This window comes from Asparagus officinalis, chromosome 4 (genome assembly GCF_001876935.1).
Source record: "Asparagus officinalis chromosome 4, Aspof.V1, whole genome shotgun sequence".
In the NCBI taxonomy this organism is placed as follows: Eukaryota; Viridiplantae; Streptophyta; class Magnoliopsida; order Asparagales; family Asparagaceae; genus Asparagus; species Asparagus officinalis.
In genome coordinates this window covers 67,747,670-67,753,892 of record NC_033797.1, presented here as the reverse complement: position 1 = coordinate 67,753,892, position 6,223 = coordinate 67,747,670, and the positions used below count along the sequence as shown (strand labels likewise).

Below are 6,223 nucleotides of genomic sequence, written 5' to 3'. Positions count from 1 at the left end.
TGTGAGGTGGTATTAACTTCATGAGTTTCATCCGGTAAATCGTCGTAAAACTCGACTGCATCTTTCGTAGGGTTTTCCGCCAGAAGATCACAAATAGCTCGTCCCTTAACTGATTTTTGTTGCTTGAAATACAAATCATACTGCGATAAGAGTAAAGCCCATCTGGCTAAACGCTAATTCATGGAAACCGGTTGGGTCATGAATACTCGGATCGGATTTATGTTGGAAATGACATAAATTGTCTGTCCAACTAAATAGTGTCGCATTTTCTAGATTGCAAATACTAAGGCGAGGCATTCTTTCTCGATCATCAGATAACGAGATTCAGCTCCTATCAACGTGCGACTTAAATAATACACCGCTTGTTCGTGATCGTTATCGTCGTCTTGTGCAAGTAATGCACTTAACGAATGGCTCGTCCCTTTGACAAAAATCAAAAACGGTCTGCCCGATTTCGGTGCAACGAGGATAGGTGGATTCGGCAGATATGTTTTAATATCTTCGAATGCCTTCTGACATGCTTCATCCCAAATGAAAGACACGCCTTTCTTTGTGAGTTTAGAGAACAGTTGACATTTCCCAGACAGATTTGATATAAACTGACGGATATATGCCAATCGACCTTGCAACCCTCTGAGCTCTTTAAGATTCTTTGGGGATTGTAATTCATGTATCGCCTTTACTTTATCAGGATCAATATGAATACCTTTTGTGGTGACGACGAACCCAAGAAATTTACCGCTGGACATTCCAAGGAAGGACTTAGTTGGGTTCATCTTTAACTGATGAGTCCTCATAAGTTCGAACATCGTCTTCAGATCGTTAATATGGTCGCTTTTATCACGACTCTTAGGGCTTGTTTGGATTTGGAGGGGGTGAAGGGAAGTTAGGGGAACCTAGGGGAAGTTAAGGGAAGGGAATGGAAGAGAATTTCTAAAACTTGTTTGGGAAACTAGTAAGGTGAATCAAGGGGAAGTTATTTCACCCCGTTTGAAAAGTCTAATAACGGGAAGGGAAGGGAAGGGAATGTATATAAATTGACATAAATACCCTCACATGTTAAAATTGAAGCTTTGCACGGATATATATCCTCACATGTTAAAAAAGAAAATCCATTGTGCTCTGTTTCTCTCAAAGCTATGTAGAAACTTTAATTTGATGCAAAAGGTGATCAATGCATGCATAGTTGAGATTTTCTTTTGTTTTGTAGCAGTACATATTTTTACTTGGTTGCTTGCTATCGTGTCATCTACCTCATTTCTGGTCCATTTTCTAAACTCATGCTTTAATTCTATATGCCAGTTTCCACAACTTCAGGCTTCTGCAATGCTTGCTCTCTGTAAACTAACGATCATTGATGCAGACTTTTGGTAAGTCATAGGCAAATTGTACCATCCCTTCTGGTTTATGAAACTGATGAATGTATATAAAAGTTCTGGTTTATGAAACTGATGAATGTATATAAAAGTTATGTGAACAAATTTCAGCGAAGCAAATCTTCAACTTTTGTTCACTGTTCTGGAGAATGCGCCATCAGAAACTGTTCGATCCAACTGCACATTCATACTAAGTTTGGAATGAAAAATAATAATGACAGTCACATACCAACATACATACTAAATAGGCTAAAACAACTTACATAAAAAAGGAACATAATTCATAAAATCAAAGTTTTACAATTAGTACATGTTTCTAGCAAAATATGACCACATTCATACTAAGTTTTGCCATAAGAAACACAAAAACAAACATGTTTGTAATTGCCTCAGATAATCAAATTCGGCAATACAACTTACAAAAATAAATGCCAATAATACCAGCACATCCCACCTTCATAAGATGAGTACATGATAAGCTAATAACGTGATCGGGCTAACATAGATTCTCAAGATAACATCATCATAAGAAGTTCCTTGCGCTCTTCAAATGGACATCCAAGCAAAACTTTTAGATCCTCTGGATGCTTAGTTAGGAAAAGATACGCTTGTTTAATTTGAGCAGTCTCAACACCAAGTTCAAGCAAATGGTTCCAAACATCACTACTTTTCATTGGAGCACGTTCAAGAGCTTGTATGTATTTATCACCAGTGGATTCAATTGCCTCAGCTATCCTCTGCATACCCTTTATCACCTCCTGATCAACAATAGAAATTTCGTCCTTCGATTTTCTAGTTTTCTTTTGTGAATTTGCAGTTGATTTGGTTTCAGGGGTAATCACATTTTCATCATTGTTGTCATTTGGGTCCTCATCATTAATCCTATCAAAATTCTTTAACAAAATTTCATTTCGAGAAACCATACCATCGATGTCGTCAATTGTATGAGAATAAAAGACATTGCTTGCACTAAAAGCCCTCCTCCTTTCTCGTATCTCAGCTGCAGTTTCAGCAAGTTCCCCATTTGCTCTATCAGCTGCAAAAAGCTCCAATAGTTTATCATAGTTTCGGATAGACTTGTTCCTCCATTCAGCAGCTTCTGGGTGAGCCTGAAACAAATTTGCACCAAATTTTAGCTCACCTTTTCAGGAGGGAAAAAGTTTCAGAAAACAATAAACTGAAATCAACTTCATTATTAGTTTCAGCACACTGCTGAAACCTGAAATGTTTCAGTTTCAGCAGTGTGCTGAAACTGAAACATGAAATCAGGTTTCAGCACACTGCTGAAACCTGAAATGTTTCAGTTTCAGCAGTGTGCTGAAACTGAAGCCTGAAATCAGGTTTCAGCACACTGCTGAAAACTGATTTCAGGTTTCAGTTTCAGCATTGTGCTGAAACTAAAATGCAGCTGAAACATGATTTCAGTTTCAGCACAATGCTAAAATTGAACCTCTGCATACCCTTGTATAATAAATGTCATTAATGCGATAAAAAAGAAGAATTGTGTAAGTTTACCTCTATTAGTCTATCCCAAACCTCAGGTTCCGCACTCCACAAACTGGTGCTTTGATTCCAAGCAAAACCACTTCCAACATTCTTAAATAAATCATAACAAACTGTCCATTTTGACTTCATATATTTCATGCGATTCTTTACCTTTTCCTTATCAAATGGCTTATCGGGAAAGCTTTGCAAAAGTTCGACTACTATTTCATTATAAGCCGTTGATGTAAAATTCCCATCAACTCGGTTTCCCATAACATGTTGATTCAACTACTATTTCATTATAAGCCGTTGATGTAAAATTCCCATCAACTCGGTTTCCCATAACATGTTGATTCAAGTAAGCATCAATTAGCTTATCTTCATGTAAAATTCCCATCAACTCGGTTTCCCATAACATGTTGATTCAAGTAAGCATCAATTAGCTTATCTTCCATATTAGGAGTCCATGTCAAAACATTAGCATTCCTACATCGAGAAGAATCACCTTCCACATTCCTTCTTTTCGACATCCTTTAATCACACAATCATGTTAGAAGGAATTAATTATTCACAATTCAATAATTGAAAACTATCAATGAGAGATGACATGAGATCACAATAAATAAACTAACATTCATGCTACCGAATTAAAATGATATTAGTCTAACACTTATCAAGTACAACACCAATCAAGAAGATAACCAAAATAGAGAGTACAAATTAAACAAACAATAAGCATAACTAAAATAAATTATCGATGGTAATCTTGCCACATAGCAACTGCGATGCCATCTCTTTTCCACTCCCCTCTACGAACATCTTCGTCCTCATCTACATCATCTTCTTCAAATTGATTTTCATTATGTTCCTCATCCCCTTCCTGAAATTCATCATCTGGATCGACTCCCCTTAAAAAATTATGCAAAATACAACAAGCTAAAATGATCTTGTTTTGTGTTTTAACACTGTAGTTTGGTTCATTTGAACTTGCCATAATGGGAAATCTTTTTTTCAATATACCAAATGATCTTTCAACGGCATTCCGAAGTGATGCATGTCTTAGATTAAATAACTCGCGTGGATTCTTTGGTGGATTTCTTGAATACTCTTTCAAATGATAGCGTTCCCCTCTATAGGGTGGAAGTAATCCACTTCGTAACATGAATCCAGCATCAACCAGATAATATTTTCCTATAAAACAAGTTCATTTTGATTAGCAGCTTATTACAAAGACACAAATTTAGGCTTTTCTTTAGTTTATAATTACCTTGAGGAATCTTAAGTGGAAATCGCCTTTGTAAAGCATTTTTAATAATTCTGGAATCAGATGCAGTTCCTTCCCATCCAGGCAAAACGTAAGTGAATTTCAAGTCAAACGTGCATGCGGCCAACACATTTTGTGTGGGATAGTCTTTCCTACCACGATATCTAGGGCCGTCTCGAGGAGAAACTTTTACTCGAATATGTGTGCCATCAATTTCCCCAACACAATCCTGATGTCATAAACATTAATTAAAATCTAATAAATAACAACTTATACAAGATTAGATGTGAAGGAAGATATCATCACCTTGAAATAGGGATAGAACTTTGAATTGGTGAGTATCTCCGAAGGAACTTGTGATCCATTGGGTTGTACAAAAACATTTCCTCCAACTCTATCATAGCTCTTAGAACATTATGAAAATGACGACTCACACTCTCTCCAGATCGTCTAAATACCTTACTTACTTCACGGGTTGTTACACTGTGTCCCAACATGTATAAAAATTTTGCAACTTGTTCTTCAATAGTAGCCCTTCGAGTTGGTTGTTACACTGTGTCCCAACATGTATAAAAATTTTGCAACTTGTTCTTCAATAGTAGCCCTTCGAGTTGGTTTAAGCCCACCATTCATCTCTGTATAAAAATTTTGCAACTTGTTCTTCAATAGTAGCCCTTCGAGTTGGTTTAAGCCCACCATTCATCTTTAATATTTTGCACAATTGGTTAAAAGCTAGTGGATTCATTCGAATCATTTCACGACATATAACTCTTTGAGACATTATTTCTCGCACAACATCTCTTACTTCTTTAGGTTCTTGAGGATCAATATTTAATCTCCTAATCCTATCTCTTCGATGCACGAACCAATAAGCAAATAAGCAAATAGCATATCCAACCGCAATGTTACATGTGTGTTGAAATTGGAACCATGCGTCCATTATCTATTCAACAAGTTAAAAAATGAGGAGTTAAGACATGGAATTTTGTATGAATATAGACGCATGTAAACACAAAACTAATATGAGCCAACATGAACGTGCGCATTTAATAAGACTCATGTAAGCAACTGAATATAAAATGAAGATCAAGAATCTGAACTACTACCGCAGCATAGGTTATGTACATTTTAACTGATCCAGCATGTTTATAACAAATTATATCATACTATTCAACGAAGAACTCAGTACAGGGATGGGGGCAATGTCAAAATATCTATTGAAAACACCCAATCATCTTCTAACTGTACCCATGGGAAAAATAACGAATCGGGTATTATCAATAACTACCAAAACAAAGTTCTATCAATAAATTTTCTATAAATCTTTATACCAAGTAACTCTATTCTTCCAATAGAGAAACTGAGCTGCCAGATTTGAGCTAATCTCCCAACTCCAATCCAATCCAAGAAATCAGAAATTCAACTGAACCACTATCGAAAAACACCAATTTAATCGGCACCAGTAGAATAATCAAATGCAACAGGCCACCAAAACCCTAACTTACAAGGCTTGAGTGGAAGAAAACTATAATTCCACTTTAATGATGTAATGACCCAATTAATTATTGAACTAAGTTGCATTATAATATGATTATATCAACGGATCTTCTCACAAGCATCTGTATAGATTCTAGTACTACGCTTTTGTCTCTTCCTTCCAAACTACTTACAAGATCTGTAGTAAAATTGAAGAAAGAGGAGAGAAATCTTACCTTGAAAAAATTTTGAGGCGAGATTGACGCGGAGGCGAGTGAAGACGCGGAGGCGAGAGAAGCGGTGAAGAAGAAATGGTGGAGGAAGAAGCAACAGAGAGTTTATAATGTTGGGTTTTCTGTGAGAAAATTTCAACCGCTGGATTTTGATCTTAGCTAGGGGTAAATTTGTCTATCTACATTTATTGTATTCCCCCTCTTTACCTTCACCCTGGTTACACCCCAAATTGGGGGGGGGAAGAAATCTGTCCATTTTTTCACCTTCTTTCCCCTTCCCTCACCCCTATTAACCTGTTATATTTACTTCCCAAACAAGGTTAAAAGTTACCCTCCCTTCCCCTCACCCCCATTACCCTCAATCCAAACAGGCCCTTAACGACCAGATC

General features: G+C 36.7%; 1 long non-coding RNA gene across 1 annotated transcript; it reads left to right on the top strand.

Annotated features, from left to right (window-relative positions):
• Positions 1,123–1,557, top strand: LOC109836015. Its single transcript, XR_002245778.1, has 3 exons — positions 1,123–1,167; positions 1,303–1,370; positions 1,488–1,557. It is a non-coding gene; the product is annotated as an uncharacterized LOC109836015 (long non-coding RNA).